Source organism: Pongo abelii, chromosome 2 (assembly GCF_028885655.2).
Source record: "Pongo abelii isolate AG06213 chromosome 2, NHGRI_mPonAbe1-v2.0_pri, whole genome shotgun sequence".
NCBI lineage: Eukaryota > Metazoa > Chordata > Mammalia > Primates > Hominidae > Pongo > Pongo abelii.
The window spans coordinates 128,792,862-128,817,473 of NC_085928.1; the positions used below are offsets into that span (position 1 = coordinate 128,792,862).

A 24,612-nucleotide genomic window follows, 5' to 3' on the forward strand; every position below is an offset into this window, starting at 1 on the left:
CAGTTCCCATAATAAATAATCAAGCCATTTGCCTGGGAAGAGATTCCTAGAAAAATAGTCTTTTGATAGAAACAGTGGAATATCAAAGTGACGTTAGTATAGACATTAAGGAGTGGTTTCAGTTCTCAACATCCAGCCTGAGTGTGGGAGTAGATGATGTTGGTTCTCAATTTCATTTTGAGAAGAAAGCTGAGGCTCTCTGGAGCAGAAATTTAGAGACTAAGACTCCAGACCTTTCTCCTTGAAATTTAAAGCATGGAAGCCATCATATTAAAAAGAAAAACTCAAGTCTGACTTTGGAAGTCCAAACCTTCACAAATCCCAGAAAAAAACTTCCTCAAAACCACTCCATTCCCATTTCTCCCTAAAGACCTCTTGGTAGCTGTATTATCCAGGGTTTTCCAGAAAAACAGAACCAATAGAAGAGACAAAATGTAGTGAGAGAGGGAGAGAGAGATTTAAGTAATTAGCTCACTTAATTGTAGGGGCTGGCAAGGGCAAGCCAGCAGTCTGGAAACTCAGGCAGTTTTGAAGTAGAAGCCGCAGTCTTAAGGCAGAATTTCTTCTTCTTCAGGAAACTTCAGCTGGAGGAGGCTCCTAAGGCCTTCCACTGATTGGATGAGGCCCACCCACATCATCAAGAGTAATATTTACTTAAAGTCAACTGGCTGTAGATGTTAAACTTATCTACAAAATACCTTCACAGAGGCAGGTAGATTCGTGTTTTATTAAATAACTGGGCACTGTAGGCTAGTCAAATTGACACATAGAACTAACCATCATGGCAACTGCTCAAAAATGTATTTTCCCTCTCTCCTGAAACTCTACAAAAATCTTTAGCTGCATTGGCTCACCTCTCGTCTCGCCCTTTCCCCCACACCTCTTCTCTTTCTGCCTTCTGCCATCTGGATCAACATTTCACCTCTAGAAGCAATTGTTTGCCCCTTATAACAATGTAACAGCAGTTTTTAAAAAATTTTCTGTCATACGAAAGAATTAATACTGTTAAAAATTGACACACATTTGAGTCAAATTCACAATAAATTCAGAAAAGTGCATGCAGAAAGTTAAGAAGACATCAGCTATTATCAATGGGTTATTTTTGCCTAAGTTTATATTAGTCAAGTGATTCAGCCTTTCTCACTCCTCTCTCTCGTAACCTTCTAAGTCATTCATAGGCCAAATATACATTAAATGGAAATTTCCCAAGATAAATGTACAGAACTTTCACAATAAAATGTTATTAATAAACTGGTGGCTCACGCCTATAATTCCAGCACCTTGGGAGGCCAAGGGCAGGGTGGATCACCTGAGGTCAGGAGTTCCAGAGCAGCCTGGCCAACGTGGTGAAACCCTGTCTCTACTAAAAATACAAAAACTAGCCAGGCGTGGTGGTGCAGGCCTGTAATCCCAGCTACTCTGGAGGCTGAGGCAGGAGAATCCCTTGAACCCAGGAGGCGATGAAGCAGGAGAATCCCTCGAACCCGGGAGGCAAAAGTTGCAGTGAGCCGAGATCATGCCACTGCCCTCCAGCCTGGGTGACAGAGTAAGACTCCGTCTCTCAAAAAAAAAAAAAAAAAGTATTAATAAATCTATGCTGAAAAAAAAAGTTCTGTCATGGAGATAAATACAAGACAAATGACTTGCAAACTCACACAGCCAAACAGATTGACACCCCTCGACCTTGAACTTTGTATCTTCTGACTCCAATGCGCCTGCCTCGAGTGCCTCTGCCTCTGCCATTCCGTGTGCTGCAACGGCTCTAACGCCACGTTTTACAGCAATGGTGTTGTTTTGCATGACCATTCTCTGAGACAGAAAATAATCCCAAAATATTTTAGCATCTGTATACTAAATAATGCACTGTCTGTAAAATAAGTTATCCTTCTAAAATGGTGATGATGTACATGCCATTTATCTAGCTCCGACAAAAGCAGTGAAAAAAATAGTTTTAATGAGACAGCATTAGGCATGTAGTATAGGGTATACTTCTTTTTGAATTTAAATCTTGTTCAAGTCATCCAGCAGATGTGGGACTGGATGGAACAATTAAGGCCAAGAGCTCTGTGGTAGGCAGAGTAATGAGCCCCCAAAGGTGTCCATGTCCTAACCCCTAGAATCTGGGACTGTGTCATTTCACATGGCAAATGGGACTTTGCAGATATGATTAAGTAAGGATCTTGAGATTGGGAGATTTCCCTGGATTATCAGGGTGGGCCTAACGTAAATACAAGGGTCCTTACAAGTGAAAGAAGAATACAGAAGAAGAGTCAGTGTCAAAGTGATGCAGTGTGAGAATATCTTGACCTGTCATTGCTGGCTTTCAAGATGGAAAAGGGTCAGGAGCACTGAATGTGGGCAGCCTTAGAAGCTGCAAAGGGAAAGGATATGGATGCTCTCCTAGACCTCCAGAAGGAACTCTCCTCTGCCATCACTCTGGTTTCTGCCTAGTGAGATGCCTTTCAGACTTCTGACCTCCAGAACTGTAAGATAATGAATTTGTGCTAAGCCACAAGTTTGTGGTAATTTGTTACAATAACAATAGGAAACTAATACAAGCTCCCTGGCGTCCAAAGTTATAACAAAGTTCTAACAACTGAGAAGGCCTTGCTTTGACAAATGACAAGAAACGTCTGCTGCCTTTTCAGCCACAGTAATTCAGGCTCTATCTGCTTATACCAACCTAAATAGTTAGTTCCTTTAGATTGGGGGTCAGGTATTCAAATAGCAGGGACAGCAAGTAACATAAATGAGAAAATGGATGGATGTAAGAAACTGGGGATTAGTGAAGACTGAGGCAAATGAGAAGTACATGCACCATCCAAGGCAGTGCATCCAAGATAACTTTCTGCAGAAATGCTCATCATGTTCTATATTTGCACGGTCCAATAGGATATCCACATGTGATTATTGCTAATGTGAATAAGTAGCTGAATTTTTAGTTATATCTAAGGTTCATTAACTTAAATGTAAATATAAAATATCCACATGGGGTTAGTGGCTACTCTGTTGAACAACACAGATCTAAAGGGTGAAGAAATAAAGGCCTAGTGTGTCCAGATCTTCTGATGTTTCAAAAGAAACCAAAAAAACCAAAAAAATGTATGCTGAAATATGCTGGATTTTATATGTTGGCTTAAATTTTCATTTAAGCAGTCTGCGGGCCAAGGATGTTGATGTATCCTTCCAGCAGAGCAAACAGTGTTCTCTTGCTCTAGATTTAAACACAATCTATATTAGTCTCAGACCAGGTTCCTATATTCACCAATTATGTCTAAGAGGCACATTCCTCAGATACCAAGAAGACCCCCAAGGGGGATTCAGATGTCCTGTAGGCTCAAGACACAGGCTCCCAATCTCCTTATCACTGTCATTATCTTCTGAAGTTCTTTCACAGTCTCTGATCATAGGATCTAACACAAACTGAAATTCTTAAATTCTGTGAGACCTAAAATCAAATCTTATACTTTTTTTGAAGATCTCATTAGTGCCTGGAACAGAGATTCTATGTCCAAAGCCTCTGCATACTTATTGTTATTCTTATTGTATCAGAGAAGGAAATTTTATCATAGACATGTTCCATTGAGAACAAAATTAATGTATAAAATTCCAGATCTACAACAAATAAATTAGTAAGCAATTTTATGTCTAAATAGAGAATTCTTTTCATGGCAACTTTCTTTACGATATTTAAGATACAATTCTAGTGACAAAAATTAATATTATGTGCAATTATTTGTGGACATACCAATTGCACTAAGCAGTGATACTGTCTGATCTAAGTTGATTGTCTCTAAACCATTATCAATAAAACAGAAACATATCTGACAACCAGGCTTTCTATCAGAACTGAATAATAAACAACAAAATTTTTTCAAATTTTAGGTAAGAAATTTAACATCATTATTCATCAAATTCAACATCATTATTTCTATATGTATTAGGTCATTTGGTCAACAAGATAATTCTACAGACAAAAGGATCCCAACATACAGTCCAAATTCAAGGTAATTTATTAAAAACGAATTGTCCAACTCAGAAAAAAGGCAAAGAACTTGAATAGATAATTTCTCCAAAGAAGGTATACAAATAGTCAATGTCCACATGAAAAGATGCTCAACATCACTAGTCATTAGGGAAAGTATAACCACAATGAGATACCACTTAACATCCATTAAGATGGCTACCATCAAAAACAAAAAAATACACACACACCAGAAAATAACAAGTGTTGATGAGGATATGGAGAAAGTGGAACCTTTGTGCATTGATAGTGAGAATGTAAAATGGTGCAGCCACTGTGGAAAACAGTTTGTCAGTTCCTCAAAAAGTTAACATAGAATCATCTCTGTAGGCCAGGTTCAATGAGTAAAAAAAAAGAACTGCTATGTGATCCAATAATGTCACTTCTGTATCTATACCCAAAGAATTGAAAGTAGAGACTCAAACAGATACTTGTAAGACAATGTTCATTGCAGCATTATTCACAACAGTCAAAAGGTGGAAACAACCCAAGTGTCCTTCAACAAATGAATAAACAAAATGTGATGTGTGTGTGTGTGTGTGTATGCATATATATACACATATATACATATATATGTGTGTATACATATATATACATATATACATATATGTGTGTATACATATATACATATATATGTGTGTGTACATATATATACACATATATACATATATATGTGTGTATACATATATATACACATATATACATATATATGTGTGTATACATATATACATATATGTGTGTATATACACATATATATGTATATACACACACACACACACACACACACAATAGAATATTCAGCCTTAAAAAGGAATGAAATTCTAATACATGCTACAATTTGGGTGAACCTTGAAAACATTATACAAAGTGCAAGCAGACACACACACAAAAAAACAAATATTGTGTGGTTCCACTTACATGTGGTATCTAGAATAGTCAAATTCATAGAGGCAAAATATAAAATAGAGGTCAGCAGTGGCTGTGGGGAGAGGGGAATTGGTAGTTATTATTTAATGGGCACAGAGTTTCTATTGAGGATGATTAAAGGCTTTAGAAATGGGTAGTGGTTATGATGGCACAACATCATGAATGTATTTAATGCCAGTGAATTGAACAAATAAAAATGGTTACAGTGATACATTTTGCATTACGTATATTTTACCACAATAAAAATAAAAACTAATTGCTGTTTGATTTCTCTAGACCACTGCTTCCCATCCACTCCCAATTAGTGATAATAACTAAGAGGCACTGAACACATACTATTAAGCAGACTTTCTGAGCTATGAAGTAGCATGCAAAATTGTCATCACAGGCATTATAGTGTATGAGAACAGAGGATTTAAATAACAAGACAAGTCATGGAAAACTGTAGAATTCCTTTCACTAGTAAAAGACATCCAAAATTTCACAAGTCTAAAAAGTGGAAAAGGACATTATTTCATCATTCTACAAAAGTCTACAAACATGACCATAACAGAACACATAGAAATTTGAAGCCTGCTTTCAATCTCACTATAAACAAACCTCTAATATATGGCTGAGATCACGCAACGGTTCATAAAAACATAAGCATTTTATAGGAATCATATCTGTCTTCAAGTCCAATACAAAAAAGGTAAATCTAATAACAACCCATGATTTTGCTGCAATGAGAGCTCTAAGGAGCAGATATTTTCATTAAGTTGGTCTATCACAGGCCCCTTCTAAAAAGTTTTAGCTAAGAAAGTGCCCAGAAGTTCATTACATGGTAGGTTTAATACCCAAAGACATGCCTGTATACTGACTCCAAGAACAGCAGTATTCTAACTAGGTTCTGGAAAGTTCTACCTGAGATATACTGAATCTAAATAACCACAGTATTAAGATCAAGGTCAAAACTCCTTTGGGTCCATTTCAGCAATTTAAATTTTGATGAAAATTACCACTGGTTGGATTGGCCTAATCAAAGCAAAACTGATTTAGTTGATCGATGCTCAAACTTAAGGTCCCTTATGGTTCTAGCATACTTCCATCGTATTGTTGTAAAAATTGTTGAAATATGCAGCCCTTCCATCCTAAGGGCTATTAATTTTGAGACTATGAGTACCCACAGTCTTGAGTTTATGATTGCCTACTTCGTTGTTTAATAAAACATTAGCAATTGTCAATTAAGCTTTAATGATAGTATTAAAATGCAAAACAGGATAATTCATACACTTTTCTATTACTTGGAAACAGAATTTTTGTTCTACAGAACAAAATCTGTTAAAATAGCCTTTATGTATAAATTGAAACAGAATAATTTGCTTAAAACAGATAATAATTAACTCATGTGGCTTTAAAATTTACAAAGTGTTGTAATGTACATTTCCTTACCTAATTCTCATTAATATGTTGTGATGTGGGCTGTAGACTGAATATTCAAGTTTTCAATTATAAAATCTAAAACAAAAACATAATGCAAATAGCAATGGCTCTCAGAGTGAACTGAGTGCTACCTTAAATTTACAAAAGAAATCTTCATAATTTTTTTCTTGATAAAACCAGCAACAATTTCCTTGGGACTAGAACTATAGTGTTGAAACGATTCTTGGGCCTAAGTCACATGTTTGTGCCATTTGACATTACATTATGTGGGCAAGTGAAGCAAACACAAATATAAATATAAAAAGAAAACACAAAGATAAAACTTAATAAGTAGCTATAATACTAGTCATCTTAATCACCACAGAAAGACAAGAAAGGAAGGATGAAAATCTGCTATTCAAAATAAATGTTAGTGGCTCATGTCCCCAGCACTTTGGGAGGCCAAGATGGGAGGATCACTTGAGCCCAGGAGTTCAAGGTCACCCTGGGCAACATAGTGAGATCACATCTCTACAAAAATAAATAAATAAATGTGAGTTAACCTTAAATTATTTTAGGAAAGATTTTAGTTTTTAAAATTAGTTTGTTATCCTTGAGTTTATGTTTTGAGGACTGTGTGTTTTGAACACATAACGATGATAAATAACATTTTTAAAAGAAGATCAAAACATACGACTGCATTTAAAATTGAGATAAGCAACTGCAAGAAGCAAGGGCACCAAAATATTCAGTAACGAGCAGGACCCAGCAAGGCCTGTGGTCCTTTGCATACATAAGTAAGCAGAGGATTCTGGGAATTTGGCTCTGTTGGGAAGAGGCTGGAGTTGGACTCCTCTGCTCCTAAGAGGAGGAAGAATATATGCTGCCAACCATTGCCTATAGCTGCTACTTACACGAACCTCATGCCTAATGAGGCAGATGGACACACACACCACCTTGCAACAAGATGCTGAGCCAAGCCATCCCCTGACTCTGTGACTGATTCTGCAATAGCCCAATCATCACCGAGGGACAAGAGCAAGAAAGCACCAGTATGAGACATGGTCCTGGATCAAAGGCCAGGTGGTCAGGCAGGAGGCAGGTGGGTGCAACTTCAAAACTGCTAAATGGGGATAAATTATACAGAGAAAGAGACAGTCTTCAATACATGATGAGCCAGAAAACCCTTAAAACCAAGACACATAAATGAAATTACAGTTAAGAAAGACAGTCTATGAATCAGATTATGGATTTATGCCAAAAAAGTTGTTTAATACCCTCAAGAAGATAAAGAAGTAACACTCATAAAATAAATAAGAGGTCTAAATCCAAAGCAGTCAGTAATAAAGTAAGAACAGATAATGATAAATATATATTAGTAAAATTAAACTTATAAACATTAAAATGTTTAAAAAGATAGACAAAATAAAGTGCTAGTCAAGCCCAAAGAGAAAAATAATTAATAAATTGGAAGGCAGTCTAAGGAATTCACTCAGAATGTAGCACAGAAATAAAGGGATTTTAAGATATCTGTGTCTGTATGGATAGAGAGAGAGAAACAGAGACAGAGACAAAGACAGAGAGAGAGGCTCAAACACATAGCAAAAATAGTGCCATATAAATAGAATCAAAGATATGATGGAGAAATAATATTCTTGAAGATAACTACTCAGATTAGTACGAAGACTAGAAGAGTCATTATCTAGTAAAACTGAAGATGTGACTTCCCTAATCAAGCAATTCCATAATTGATAAGAATATGAATAAGAATATGCCAATAATTTTTAAAGTTAGATAAAATGAATAATTTTCTGGAAAAGCATAAAAACACAAAAATTGGCTCAAGAAAAATGGAATTCCCAAATAAACCTAGAAAAAGTGATTAATTTTTTTCAATATCTACCAAAAGAAAACCCTAACCTCCCACAATTTTATATTTTAACCCATATTCAAGAAATAATGTCTCATATATGAAAAGTTCATATAAAGACATTACTAATCTTGTAGTAATTAAAACGGTGTGATGTTGATGCACAAATGGAAACAATGTACCAATGAAATAGAAAACTCAGAAACAGATATATCTATGTATCATATGGTATATTGCAAAGATGCCCTATAAATTAGTAGGGAAATGTATCCTTATGGCCTACTGAATAATACAGATGCTCTCATTTAAGCCATTCAAAGTCATCACCAAATGGCTCAAACTTATCTCTGTAATCTTACAGCCCATTACTTCCCCCACTATATCATATGTCCTGTCAAAACTCATCTAATCATTATTTCCCTAAAAAAGCTGTGAGGACCTGCCTCTATTACTTTTATCCCTGCTGGATTTTCCGCTTAGAATGCCCTTTTAACTCCCCAGTACCCCCTGGCACATTAAAGCTATTTCTCAAGGCAAAAATCAAAGAGTACATAACAAAAAATACACTTCTCAATAACAAACATCACACAGGGATTGGATGCTGGCTATTTGGGTGAATGTGTTATCCCTTCTATTGAGCTGAAAATCATCAAGGGCAAGGATTGTCGATCTATTAACGATGTCCCTTACCCACATAGTCACACACACCTACAGTGGCCTAAGACATGATAAATGATTAATAAAAAAACTTTCAAATTGAATTTAGGAGTTGAAATAACGTCAAGACACTGTTACCCACAACTTGAAATGTTTCCAATTTTCCAAAATTGGAAAAGATATATTCTATACGATTTTCAGGTCCTAGGAAAAATAATCTAGTCTCCTATTACCAATTACCAATACATTTTAACTATCATCGCTTGCCAAAATTAGAGACCCATGAGTGGTCGATACAGGTTAGGGATTCTTATCATTTAATCCAATTATGTTCCATTTGTATCAGTTATTTTCAGTCCATTAAAACACTTACTCAAACTCTTGGGTTTTCCCCTATCTTCCTTTTTAAAAGTATTTCCTTCAATATGTTAAATGAATAAAAGAGGCTTTTGCTGAATCCCTGCAAAAACATACTAAATGACTGAGACTAGAGCAAGTATACCTCCTGAATTAAAGTACAGAAATAGTCTTTAGAGAGAATAATAGCCTAATAATATAGGAGATGCTGAAGACTGAAAACACAAAGTCTTAGGGCTCTTATACGAAAGGCATGTGGCAGGGAATCTGTGTTTTTCATTGTGAAGGGGAAAAATTCAGATTTTAGGCATAAATATACCTCCATCCTGATGGAAAGGAGACACCAATGGGACCAAGTTAATAAAATTAAAACCTAAAAAGGACTGGGTAGAAGTAGGGTCAAGATAGGAAAGCCGAACATTCAGGTTTCCTCTGCATTCGCATCAGTTAATCTGTAAGTCAAGCGGTAAAGGCAGCAGCTACAGAAGCTAAGCTAACAGTTATTGCCAGGCGCGGTGGCTCACGCCTGTAATCCCAGCACTTTGGGAAGCCGAGGCGGGCAGATCACGAGGTCAGGAAATCAAGACCACCCTGTGAATGGTGAAACCCCGTCTCTACTAAAAACACAAAAAATTAGCTGGACGTGGTGGCGGGCGCCGGTAGTCCCAGCTACTCAGGAGGCTGAGGCGGGAGAATGGCATGAACCCGGGAGCAGAGCTTGCAGTGAACCGAGATTGCGCCACTGCACTCCAGCCTGGGAGACACAGCGAGACTCCTCTCAAAAACAAAAAACAAAAAAAAACAGTTATTAGAGGTAGTTCAAAGGCCTGGAGGCCAAACTTTGAAAGCAGAGGTGATGAAAGTCTTGGGTACCAGGGATCAAGAGCAAGTCAAGCATCTGAAACACAAAAAGGTCAAAGCAGAGGTGAAGAGGATAACAGGATTTCAGCGACCAAAGTACACATGAATACAGAATTGTGAATGTCATACTGAGCAAAACTCTGGCACCAAGAATAAGAATGCAAGAATGTCTGATCTGTGAAAGAATCATGATATGTTATGAAAATTGATACTTTCTGATTTCTGCTATACATCTTACTAATTATAAATTATTCTGAGTTGACCAGTAAATGCAGAAAGTATTTAAACCAGCCAGAGCCCAGGAGTGTTCTGGATACAGATGAGCTCTGTGGGCATCTGGAACAGAATAACTGGATGTGGCAGACTGTATCTTCCAAAGATGATCACCATAGTATCTCCTATCCAATATGCTGTTCTGCAATATGACTTTGACATTTCCTCATCAAGAAGTGGAGTCTTATTACCTTACTCTGGGCTTGGCTTTAGTGGTTTGTTGAAACAGTAGCATATGACAGAAGTGACACTCTAACCTCTGAGAAGACTGTAAAAGCACCTTGCAATTTCTACTTGAGCCTCTTAAAAGGATCACTCTTGGGATGCTGTCTCTGAGGACTATTGCCATATGAAAGGTCTCAGCCACATGAAAAGGTTATTGGTTGGTGTTGAGGCATGTATCCCCAGCAGAACTCCTAGGAAATAGTCATCATCAACTGCCAGCCATGCCACATTCCAACTCAATTGAACCTTTAGACGAATGTAGCCCTAGCCTCTATTTGACTTCAACTGCAAGAGAAATGCCAAGCTGAGACCAGTTAAGCCACAGAACTGTGAGATATAAAAATAAATTGTTATTTTAAGCCATATGTTTCAAGGTGGCTTGCTATATAGCAATAGATAATCAGCACCTAGGGTTACAGGGATGATTTTTTAAATTATCTCTATCTATGGCTAGTAATACTGGGGCCATGACACTTACAGTTATCAACTCCGGCAGACTCAGAAATTCACTCAGCTCCCCTACTCCACCCTTTTTGGTTCTCCAATAAACTGTTTGGTGATGGATGGCTATGAAAGTTAAATGAGACTTGGTATTACCTGGGAAGTTTGATTTGCAGCAACTCTACAATGCCTATTGTTGCACATAACTAAGATGTGACTAGAGCCTGGAACAACTGAAAATGCAGAAAAGTCTGTATTATAAGACCAGGGTGGAGAGCAAGTACTGAAGAAAATTGAGTGATCACTAAATACATTAGAGAATCCACACTCTAGTGATAAGTGGCATTTGAAGGGAGAAAAGAGAGATAAATGAGACCTTTCTCAATTAATACCAGTACTTGTGTTGCTTGTTATATTGTTGCATTTCCTCCTGAAATATTACAGGCACCAGGCTATTTCACTTACCTCCAAACCTTCAATTGTTTAGTCTCTGTTAATGCAAGGTCATAATGCAGAACATAATAAGATTCTCAGTTTACAGTCAATTCTCAATTATTCAAGGCTTATGGAGTTACAGCGCAGACCAGTAGATCTCTGCTTAAATATTGGTTTCATTGACATTTGGACACATCTGGAAATTCAGTCTGCTTAATTTTGATTTTGCTGACTTCACAACTCAGTTATTTGAACTCTAAATACCTAATCACCTCTAGTGCAAGTTTGGGCTAGATGGACAGCAGGAGAAAAATAAACATTTATAGACTGTCTTTTGCATTTTACATACATTATCTAATTTAAGCCCCATAGCAACTCGATGAGATATTACTATCCTTATTTCATAGAAAATGAAACTGAGGCTCAGAAAGTTCAACTTCAGTTTGCTTCCTTCCCCATTTTGTTGCTTAACAATATAATTAAGAGAATAGACTCTAGAATCAAACAGACTGGAATTATCTATTTATCATAATATGTTTTTATTAAAATGAGTTTTTAAATGTATAGTTTATCTCTGTTTTTACATCTGGCAGTTTCTCAATGATTTAGCTTTCAGAAAAGTCATATTTTTCTCAAATGACCTAGCTTTTACCTTCGTTAACTCACACCTACACCCATCTGGTGAACAACTAGCATTAGAAGTGAAACCAGCAACCATTTAACAGCAAACAGTAGCAGCAGCATGCACCAAAAGAGAATGGAAAGTGAAAAGAACACAACAGATCATTTTAAAAGGTACATGCTCTAGAATTTTTTAATAATGTTTGAGCGTTGTTCTCAGAACTACAATTCTATAAGTCAGTGAATGCTGAGTTTTATTTGGAAAGCATGGTCCCACCTTGTATAAAGAGAAAAAAGCAGCCCTAGAATAACAGCACCAATTGTAAAGGGCTATTTCATGGCATCAATTAAAGCATGCATGCCATCAGTATAGTCTTTTGCCAAACATGGACCTTCAGTGTGGATACACGAATCTCTGCCAACTTAGCTTCATATTTTACATGAAATATGGATACAACACAGGATAGAAATATAAATGGTCTGCAGTGTGACTTGCAATTTCTGCCTATTAAAAAACTGTGTGTTGGTGACTTATCCATTAACTAAGGGACTTAACTCCAGGCAGGTTGTTCTAATTCTCTTCCAGTAATGTGTCAATTGCCTGGTTCTTGACTGACAGCTGAAATTAAACAAAAAAGTGAATTCCGTTCTACAGTGCGACAATCTTATGGGAACACTAGAGGTAAATTTTTTAAAAGTCTGCAATCTCTAATATAATGAAAGCATAAAAGCATTTGCAGGCATCACATAAGATGCAACAATAGAATGTGGACTGCTCTAAATCAGAGAGCACACAGACCATGCTGAAGATTAAGTAATGACAGTACACAAATTAACTTCAGCAGTAATCTTTGAGGAATACATTTCACTGCAGTAATATTAATCTAAAATTAATACATTTCACTGCCTGCATAGGCAGGCAGGAGGGAAAGCAACAAATAAAAGCAAAGATCAAAAGAGAATCTCTGGCAAATAGCTATTCTGCAATTTCTAAAATGCAAGATAAAATGAAGGAGCCCAATGTTAGGCCTAACCCCTTTTAATCTAAATGAAAATGTGAAGAAATTAAAACTGTCTGTAACTGATAACTAACCAGCCAGAATTGTATGTGAATCCACAGAGACAAGTTAAAAACAGGTAAAAACAGCAGATTATTTTATATTGGCAATCAAATATGTATGAAAGAAGGAGCAAAATGTTTTAAAAATTGGCAAGAACTACTTAGAAAATAAGATTCCCTGAAGAAAAATTATCAAGGACACGTCTAAATACATGTTAGAATGAGCCAATATGGGACAACTTCCCATTATCAACTATTAAGACAAAGGTTCTAGACATGGCTTAAAAGCATTAGCTTTATCTGATGCTCTGACAGTGCAGAGTGATATTGGACCCAAATGTAGGATCTAGAGGATGACAGCTTGAATGTTAGTATCTTAGCTGAATCAGGCTCAGGGTGGGGAGAGTGATGTTAGAACCAGGACTCTTGCAGAGAGCCAGAAACTAGGTCCAACCAAGCAGCCAATTCATGAAACTAGAGAAACTAGAAAGATTCTGTCCCCATGGAGGCAAAGTGTCAAGGAAACTTGCCTTCAGGATGGGAAAATAGAAAGTTTTCTTAAAGCAATTTAGAAACCCATGTTTGCCCTACATGCGGATGTAGAATCAAAGTTACACTTCCTTCATGGGGCAGAAATTAACATAAGAAAACTGGTCTGGAACTGATGACACATCTATGGAACTGATGAAACATCTAGAGCACTGACAGAAGTAAATAATACCACTTTCAATGGGTGCTTTCAGATCACTGGTGACTCAGACACTGGCAACACAATAGAAACAACAGGGAAAAGATGAACTCACAATAGAAAATTACAAATTACACAGGGAAATGCATCACCATGAGGAGGAGACAGCATACCAAAAAAAGGGAAAACTTCACAACCTAAAGATTAGGCATGATACAACTATTTGAGTTTATAAACTAAATGTGTTTAAAGTTATGAAAGAAATTAAAAATAGAAATAATAATGAACATCCTAGATATTTCTTGATTTCTGAATTATGTCCTCAGACATTCCTTTGGTAATTTTGGAATCTAAAAACTGGGGTAGGAAGGTAGTATACACTACAAAGGACACAAGGGAACTTTTGTGGGTAATGGAACTATTCTATAACTTGATTGATGTGGCATTACAAAACTGTATATGTGTGTCAAAACTCAACGAACCATACATCTAAAAGAGTGAATTTTACTGTATGTAAAGTATACCTCAGTGCCTTATGCCAAAAAATAAAATAAAGTAAAATCTCTCCTCTTTCAGGATATCCATAGACAGCAGAAAAAACAGCAAAATAGATATTTTCACTCACAGAAAATGAATGTTTGCAAAGGTTCACCAAGAAATAAAGTCAACCAAAAAAGCAAAGTCATGGAAAAGAAGTGAGTTCAATTTATATTAAGAATTCATTTATTAAAAGCAGTTATTACCCAAACACCAGGCCCCAAAGGCAGACACTGGTGAGGCAGCCTCACATGGGAAGGAGCTTCCCTGGTTAGATTCAGTGTCAACTCACAGCCACATCCTTTCCTATAAAAAAATTTATGACAGCAAAGTTTGCTTTCATTTATAACACTGAAAAAAATAAAGCTTTAGTCAATAGATGTTGCTGAAAAGTGAAATTACATTTGTTGAATTAGAAAATAAGAAACATAATTTGAATCCAGATTGTACCAGTAATTATTAATATGATCCTATGCCAGATGTCTCACTTCTCTATTTGTTAGATTCCTCATTTGTGAAAACATAAGGAATTAGCCAAATGATCTTGTGGGTCCATTCCTGCCCTCATGTTCTAACAGTGTGATTAATTTGGGCTTAGACAAAGAACCACTAAGACTTTAAGGTCAAAATATGAATTGGAGAAAAATTAGAGACCTGTAAACTCTGCCATGATTGAAGCTTTATAAGACAGTAGAGTAGGAAAATCATGTTTTCCTCAAAAAAATCTTTATTTGGAGACTTCTATTGTAGAAGTTAATTTCTACACTGAAGTCGGAACATTAGAACTTGAAATTTCTCTTTCGGATTCTCTAGACCTATATTATAGTTTATATGGCACCAACTGGTATGCTGCAATTTTTATTCTGGCACTAACTACCTGCAGTTAGCAAAGATCCCACAAGTTAAGGGCTCAGTCTTCCAAAAGACTACTCTCACTTGAGACTCCAGCTGAACATCAGGGTTCCCCAGGCCACCTGCACTTTGACTGACTACAAATTTGGGGGTTCTCACAAACACCTCAGGTTTGATAATTTTCTAGACCAAGTCACAGATCTTAGAAAGTGCTCTACTTATGATTAAAGTTTTATTATTATAAAGGATACAGATCAGGACCAGCCAAAGAAGAGACACATAAGGCAAGGCCTGAGAGGGTCCCCAATGCAGAGCTTGCATGTTCTCTTCCCATGGACAGAACAGGTCAACCTTCCATCACATTGATGTGTTCATTTGTCAGGAACCTCTCCTGAGCCTTGGTGTCCAGAGTTTTAATTGGAGTTTCATTATGTAGGCATGATTGATTAAATTATTGGCCATGTGATTCAACTCAATCTCCAGTATCCCTCCCCTCCCCATAGGTCAGACTGCCTCAAAGGAGTCACCTTTTAATCATGTTATTGGTCTTTCTGGTATCCAGCCCCCATCTAAAGTGACTAGAGGACTGATCTTGAGTCATCTAATTAGCATAAACTCAGGTGTGAACCAAAGGACTCAACACCTCTATCACTTGGGAAATTCCAAGAGCTTTAGAAGATATGTGCCAGGAACCTGAGACAGAGACCAGACAAATCTTTATTATACAGCATAGCTCACCTCAGGTCCTCTATGTACAGTCTTTTAAAATATTCTTTCTATGAATACAGGCATGCCTAGCTCCAAGATGCTAGTGGATCACAACTGCCCTAGGTACAGAGCCCCAGTCTGATATGACCTTTCAGCTTTAACATCCAACTCCAGCTAACAAACATCCCTATCGTATCACATTAAATCCCTCGGAGAAAGAATCCAAATACATCCAGTTTGAGTCAAGAGTCCATTAGTTTAAAAAGCTATGATCAGAGCAGCAAAGTTATAGGATGCTTCAAAATACGACTAACAATTCTCAGAGAATTGAACCTGGACTTGGCAAGCATCAGCCAATGTAAATCTAAGTATAGTTTCTATGGTTATGAAAAGCACAGGTGTGCAAAATGGGCTTAGAAAACATGAACAGGAAGCCATACAAGGAGAACCAAATATAATCAATCTCCAAGATTTTGCCTTCCTTCCTATGCCCTTTTATAAAGCAGATATAAAAACAGTTTGGTTCAACTATATACCAATAGAATGTCAAAAGATTAATTTTAGACATTAATTAATCAAAAGATTAATATTAAGATTAATGTTCTTGGGAGTCAAATCCAAATTGGACATGTTCTTTCTTGTGTACAAATGGTTCTGTTTTGTTTTATAGAATAATTGTAAATGGAAAGAGTGGTTTGTGGCAAATGGGAGAAAGAGAAATTCCATTTGGGAGTGTTTTCTAGAAGTAAAATATGGAGAGCTAATAGGAGACAGATAAAGACTTACCAAATATTACATATTTGAGCTAAAAGAAAAAAGGTAAAGGTCGCTTCAACTGTATGTGAGGGAAGCTAATTAAGGCTACATTAAGAAAAATGAGAATGTATCACAATGATGAAGGGATAGCTCATGAACTCCAAACGCAGAAATGTAATCTGGCCTCCAAAAGAGACAAGAATCAAGGCCTCAGAAGCCTCCAGAAGGCTGAGCCCCTTATTTTAGCATGTTTCATCTCCTAGCATTCCCATCCTGCTGTTTCTCAGGCTACATAAATATGCACGATGGCCACTTCCCAACCCTAGGTTTACTTTGCCTCCATTTGAAAGGCCAAACTAAAGAAAGTTAAAAATCCTTAGTTCCAGTTCTTTCACTCTAGAAGATACCATCTGATCAACCTATTCTGGTCCAATCGGCAATGGCCAGAAGGGAAGGAATCACACAGTGCAAATATGGCTGCTGGGGGTCCCTCCCTGTAGGGCAAGAAGGCAGTTTAAAAATCATTTGTGAGTTGAGAAGATACCCCAGAAAGAGTCTCTAATACTCTCTGCTTACTTAGTTTCAGAAAAATAATAATTGCCCCGGACAAAAGACAATATCTAAGCAGCATCTCTGTGGGATACTGATGGGTTCTGTATTTAACGTTTTTATAAATTACATGAAGAGTGAATGCTCGAAAAGCCTCACATTTGCAGATAAACAAAGATCTTTGGAGTATGAATAAGCCAAGGTGACAGGAATAAAATGCCAACTTATTTACTTCAATGAGTCTACGAGAAAGGTAATACATTAGTTCTGAAAAATCAAAGAAAGATAATCTTGAAAAGAATTTCAGATAAAGCCTGAGATATTATTATTATCTAAAAGATTAATGAGAAACTTTCATCTACTGAATAACTTCTAAGACTAAAGTTATTAGTCACTCATTAACTAATGCAACAGAAATACAGAGAGAAGGCAGGGGCAAGAGGGAAGGCAGAGAAGAGGAAGGAAAGAAAGAAAAGAGAAAGGAAGGAGAAAAATGCATGCTAATACATCATGATTACCTGATGAGGCAAGTATTATCAATCCCCTTTCTCAGAGAAAGAAACTGTGACTGCAAATTTCCATAAATTACCCAAGATCACCAACTAGAAAGTAGAATAACTAAAATTCCAGCTCAGGTGTGTTTATCTGACTCCAAAGTATATGTTCTCTCCAACACATGATTATCCTAGATTTTTTAGATTTGGCATGAAACTCTTGGCAAAAACATTAAGGACTATTAAAATAGCTTAATGAAAAACCATGAGGCACTGATTTTTTTGTAACACTATGTCAAAGTGTGGAGATGCGACATAACCCCTTTGGATCCAGGTTATGAAACATGAAAGGTCAATGCAGTGTCTCTACTCACCTACTTTCACAAGCCAAAAATGCTGCCCTATTTACTGGCTAGGGCCCGGAATTTCCAAGAGAAAACTCTGGCCTCAGGTAAAATGAAAATATTCAAACTCAAAGGCAAAGAAGAAATAATAAAGAAAAAATGGATGCATCATGTTAAAGAAAAAATAGGCCTGGCACGGTGGCTCACGCCTCTAATCCCAACACTTTGGGAGGCTGAGGCAGGCAGATCACTTGAGGTCAGGAAGTCTCGAGACCAGCCTGACTGATGTGGTGAAACCTCATCTCTACTAAAAATACAAAAAAATTATCCAGGCATGGTGGCACATGCCTGTGGTCCCAACTACTCAGGAGGCCGAAGCAGGAGAATCTCTTGAACCTGGAAGGCAGAGATTGCAGTGAGCCGAGATTGGGCCATTGCACTCCAGCCTGGGTGATAGAGTGAAACTCTGTCTCAAAAAAAAAAAAAAAAAAAAGAAAAAATATAAGCTACATATAGGCAAATAAACCAAAAATAAAGTTAAACTGGAAGCTGTATTTGTAATATATATGACAGTAACTATTCTTTAAAATAAATTGTATTAATATATTTAAGATATATAACATGACGCTATGGGATGCACAGAAAAAAATAGGTAACTATGTGTGATGATGAATATGTTAATGAAGCAAATTAATGAAACAAATTAACATATTCATCATCGCACATAGTTACCTATTTTTGTTTGTTGGTTTTTATGGCAACGGCAGCTAAAATCTATTCATTTAGCATAAATTCCAAATACAGTACAATTTTATTAACTATAGTCATGTTGCATATTAGATCTCTAGATGTGCTTATCCTATATATCTGCTACTTTGTATCCTCTGACTTACATCTTCCCATTTCTTCCCCACCCGAAGTAATCACTCTTTTGTTCTCTCTATATATATTTGAATTTTTATTTTTTAGATCCACAGACGAATGAGATCATGTGATATCTGTCCCTCAGTCTGGCTTATTTCACTTAGCATAATGTCCTTCAGGTTCATCACATTGTGGCAAATGGCAAGATCTCATTCTTTTTAGAGATGAATAATATTCCATCGTATATACATACCATCGTTTCTTTATCCATTTGTCTATTGACATACACTTAAGTTGTTTTTATGTTTTAGCTATTGCCAATAATGTTGCAATCAACATGGTAGGGCAGATATCTTTATGAGGTGGTGATTTCATTTCGTTTGGGAACATGCCTACAAAAGGGACTGCTAAGTCATATAGTAGTTCTGTTTTTCATTTCTCTAGAAACCTCCATACTGTTTTTCATAATGACTATTAGGAATCTGCATTCCCACCAACAGTGTACAAGAATTACTATTCTTAATAGCTAAAAAAAAAAAATCAAACAATAAGAAGAGATTAAACACAACAGGAAAGGGGCAAAGGACTAAAAGAAAAATGCATTTGCCAAATAAACTTATGAAAACTCTGCCCATCCTTACTAATGGCTTCATTATTTGTCTATCTAACTGCAAGTTTCTCTTTCTCTCACTCTCTTTTTAATGACAATATCCAGGATTATGTAAGGTATTAGAAAATGTTCTTTCTTAAATATTGCAAGTGAGTGTGCAAAATGTTACACATTTTCTATAACATCGTTACTCAACATGTATCAAAGAATAAAAACATCCATGTACTCTTTGACCCAATATTTGCACTTCTAAGAATGTATTCTAAGAAAAAGTTAGACCTTAAAAGCTATAAACATTCACATTTTTTATATGAAAGTATTTATAAAAGCTAAAACAAGTGCATTCTTGAGTAGGTCTGAAAAAATAAAACAAGATAATGTACAAAAATAGAAACTGCTAAAGAAAGTTGATCCATTTATATTTTTAAATTATTTGCAACCACTAAAAAGTATGTACTAAGAGAATATTAGTGTCCTAAATAATTGTGTTTGACACTCACCAGATGTATACCAAAATATTAAGAATGATTCTTTCTGGGTAGTACTATTATAGAGGATTTTTACTTTGTATGTGAGTGTTGTTCTCTTTCAGTTTCTATAACAAATTAAGTTGCATTATTTTTATAATCAGAAAACAATTATTTGTTAATTAAAATGAAAATTATTCAAGAAGAGAGGCATATTTCTATTTATTTTGTCTGTGTAAAGGTTTTAATCCTGTCAGAGGAGGTCAGAAATGTGACAACACATTTTGAGTGGCTGGAAGTAAACTGTCTTCAAAAATTTGCAGAGCCTTATTGAAGTATTCCTTCCCAAAGCAAAACACAACAGTGCATTTCTAATAAGAGCAATTAGCTTTTGATGATAAATTCTACCCAAATAATACAGGATTCAGAATCTTCAAAAGCAGTAATACAAACAGTAACAACAACATAAAACAATAAAAATGATAAAATACAAAATCAAAACAAAGTCATCTCATTAAAAACAAAGGATTACTGTTGAAAATATATAGGCTATAATGAAAAAAAATTTAGTCTTTAATAACATTTTTATTTGCAAATGCCAATGCCAAAATGACTTTATTTTCCCCTCTTACTGGTGCTTTTATGATCATGTTTGGATATATCTCTAAGAGTGCTCATGCAGTTGTCTCCTAAGAAGAGTGTGATTGCTATAGGGGCCAGGGAAAACTTCCCCTTTGCCCCCTACAGGTTCGCTGAAAATCAACTAGCAAAAGGCAGACTAATAGAAGAAAAGCCAAACAAAATTTATTAATGCACACACATGTGCATGGGAGTCATAAAAAATGTAAAATCTCAAAGAAAAGGCCAGCTGGTTGATGCTTTCATGCCATGAGGTTAGGGGGTTGGAGCATGCCAAGACTGGTAATGGGAAGGAGAGAGAAACAAAAGCATGGGGCAAAGGCAATCTTATTATATAGATAAAACCTCCCAAGTAGCAACTCTCAGAAAGAATAAATGGTATCCTGTGGCTGTGTTAATCTTTTCTAGATCCGGGTAAGGGAGACGGCTGCAGAGAAAGCCTGGATTTATTATTTTACTAATGCGGTGTTTTCTCTACAGATGCAAATCTCCACAAAAGGCAGCTTTTCAGGGCTATTCCTGTCTGCATGCCCTCTGAATAACCATCTCAAAATATGTTCAAGAAGTATATTTTGGTACAAAACATTTTTGGTTTTCTTTAGTCCCCCCATTTGAAACTTTGTGTTTAGAAAATTTCACATATTAAAATGGGGTTGGTAGCTATGAAGAGATTTGGGTCAGAGATTGTGAGATAAGAGATTGGCAAAGGGGAGGGGGAAAAAGCATACATTAGACCAAGCAGCTGATATCTTCTTGAATCAGTCTAAGTCGGTTCAGTTAAACAGTTATGCCCCATTGCAGGAGGCGGCATTGCAGATGGGATCTCAAAGCCAAGTCTCTACATATGATGCAGGCAAACAGATGTTTGTAAGTAAAATGTTTGTAGGTAATATGTCTGTTAGTAAGAGGTATGTCTATGGAAACAAAGGAAAAACTAAGGCTAATGTCTAGAGTAGTCTATAAACTAGTTTTCCTCAAGTCTCTAAAACACCTTCAGTTGGATTGGGCAGGCGTGGCAATCGGGCAGATTTTTGTAGATTGTAGTTCAAATCATATGTTCTAGTGAACTTTCTGAGTAGTCCATACATCAACAGGCATGAAGGCCAAATATAGATAGATAGATAGATAGATAGATAGATAGATAGATAGACAGACAGACAGACAGATAGGTCCGGGCGCAGTGGCTCATGCCTGTAATCCCAGCACTTTGGGAGGCTGAGGCATGTGGATAGCTTGAGGTTGGGAGTTTGAGACCAGCCTGACCAACATGGAGAAACCCTGTCTCTACTAAAAATACAAAATTAGCCAGGCGTGAAGGTGCATGCCTGTAATCCCAGCTACTCCGAGAGGCTGAGGCAGGAGAATCACTTGAACCTGGGAGGCGGAGGTTGCGGTGAGCCGAGATGGCACCATTGCACTCCAGACTGAACAACAAGGGCGAAATATATATATTCTCATATATATAATTACATATATTTAATCTTAACTCAATAATGCTAATTTCTAGGGAAACCTAGGAAATGAGTAATTTTGTACTGTTTTATATCAGTATTTAAAGGTGAACGCCATTTTATAATTTTTAGAAAGATATTCATTCTCAATTTTTTGTTTATTAACATCTCTAATTATATTTAGTGTTTCTATACCTTAGCAAAATAAGATGTCAAAGTAAATAAACTTATGTTTAATAATTAATGTTTTCATAGTTTAACTTACTTAGAAATGACTTAGACATATAATTATCTATTACTTAATTAAACATATATGGTTTGGCTGTGTCCCCACGCAAATCTCATCTTGAATTCCCACGTGTTGTGGGAGGGACCTAATGGCAGGTAATAGAATTATTGGGGTAGGTCTTTCCTGTGCTATTCTTGCGATAGTGAATAAGTCTCCTGAGATCTGATGGTTTCAAAAGAGGAGTTCCCCTGCACAAGCTCTCTCTTTGCCTGTTGCCATCCATGTAAGACATGACTTGCCCCTCCTTGCCTTCTGCCATGATTGTGAGGCCTCTCCAGCCACATGGAACTGTAAGTCCATTAAACCCTTTTTCCTCTATAAATTACCCAGTCTCAGGTATCTCTCTATCAGCAGCATGAAAATGGACTAATACAACATGACTTTAAGATTTTAAATTACTAAAAATAATTTTGAAAGTATAACACAGATACCACACTTCCCCATGACTTCCCCAGTTGTCCTGAGTCCCATGTACCATGTGGCACCAAAGAGGCTATGAAGGATAGCATCTATCTGGGTCCTAGATTTATATATCAGAGGTAGAGCCCAGGATAAAGGACAGAGCTCTGAAGATGGTAGCTGGTAGCCCAGGTGCCACAGGCACACATATGTCCCCAGGCCTTCTTATGGCCACCTACCCAGACCCCAGAATCCAGAGACCAAAAATCAGAAACATAAGCTCACAGTAAGATGTGTGCAAAGCTTCCAGTGAGCCCAGAAGCCAGCCCTTATTGCTTTAGCGTACAGGCAAATCAAGCAAGTACAAAAAATACTATAAAAGCAGCAGTCATATGATGTTAAAACATGTAGCAGAGACAGCATATACCTATCTGAAAGTAGATCCAGGCAAAAAAGTCTAAACTATATTTAGTACTGACAATTCTGAAGACTTTCCTATTTTATTTTACCAACAGTTTTTAAACTAGCTTTACTTTCCAAAGATTATCTCAGATCACACAGCAGTATCACATACACATAATACACATTGACATATAGACAGACACAAAGACAGAAGCAGATCGTATAGCTTTCATTAAGATTCTTCATTTGCTGGCTTCCAAATAGTTTTGCTTTCCCCAATTCAGATCAATCTTCTGATTACTCATTTTACTCCCCTAAGAAAACAGGTAGGCAACCCCAAATTTGTACTTCTAAAGGAATGACTCTTAGGTGGAACAAGATAGAAAATTTATATCTCAAAGACACAAAACATAGATCTAAACATAATTATCCACCAAGACAAAGAGGGGCTTAGGTAAATGCACAGATAAGGAAAGATAGCCAGGAAAAGTACATTAAATAAAAGTAAGGTTTGTTATGTAAACTTGCCTTTCTCATTGTATAAGTTTCTCATGGTTTAGATACAGAGAGGAAGGTGCCCTTGCAAATGGAGGTTTTCTTTACAGATATAAATTTCTTTCACAAAGAGCTTTCAAATAGCCAGTGAAATGCCATAAATATGTACTTTGGAGACAAATTTAGTTGAATAGGTGGCTTTTAAAATTAGTTTCAATTTCTTAAATGGGTCATTGATTTCAGGGCAACATCCATTAACAAATAGGGCCAAATCAACTCATAACTCTCACGACTCCATGAGAAAGAAAGGCGGCCCCAAAAGGGGTCACTGGGACCTTGGCTTTGTTCCTCAAGGGGTCCCAGAGTCACTAACATATCTTTTAGATCTGTTTATGTGGTAATTGAAACTCTCTTATTTTCTTTCTTCAGTTTTTCATCCAGTGACCACCAAATGGAGGAATTATGGTCTTGAAGGGGAATGTATCAATCACTCAAGGAAACTAGATAGGGGACTGAAGGTGGCAAAAGGAGGGGCATAGCAAATGGAAGAAGGTGTCCTAGAGTCACTCTTAAACTTTGAGAAGTTTGAGATATTAGGTTGGTGCAAGAGTAATTGTAGGTTTTATCATTACTTTTAAGAGCACAAGGACCAAACATATGAATATTTATACTAAAAAGTAAACTAGAGTTGCTTCATCTAAGACTACTGTAAATGCTTTTCTCCCATTAATCTTAATTTGAAAAAGGAAAAAGAGATAATCAGTGATTTTTACCGACCTCTCAACAGGATTCGGGACAGACACCTGGGAATCTGACTGGGAAGATATTCTTACCCTATGGCTGGCGTGTCAGATCCTGGGTTCCCTTGATGTGACATCCAGAGGAGCAGAGTGGTTTTGGTTATCCTGCTCAGTAC

General features: G+C 36.7%; 1 protein-coding gene and 1 long non-coding RNA gene across 2 annotated transcripts in view; one reads left to right on the forward strand and one right to left on the reverse strand.

Moving 5' to 3' along the window:
• Positions 1 to 24,612, reverse strand: part of LRRC3B (leucine rich repeat containing 3B) — an 873,839-nt gene that overhangs the window by 843,491 nt on the left and 5,736 nt on the right. The gene's annotated exons all lie outside the window — the stretch shown is intronic.
• Positions 10,870 to 24,392, forward strand: LOC103890227 (uncharacterized). The gene is made up of 8 exons (XR_654579.2): positions 10,870 to 10,924; positions 12,081 to 12,266; positions 12,679 to 12,774; positions 14,417 to 14,535; positions 21,141 to 21,235; positions 21,462 to 21,527; positions 22,629 to 22,690; positions 24,126 to 24,392. It is a non-coding gene; the product is annotated as an uncharacterized LOC103890227 (long non-coding RNA).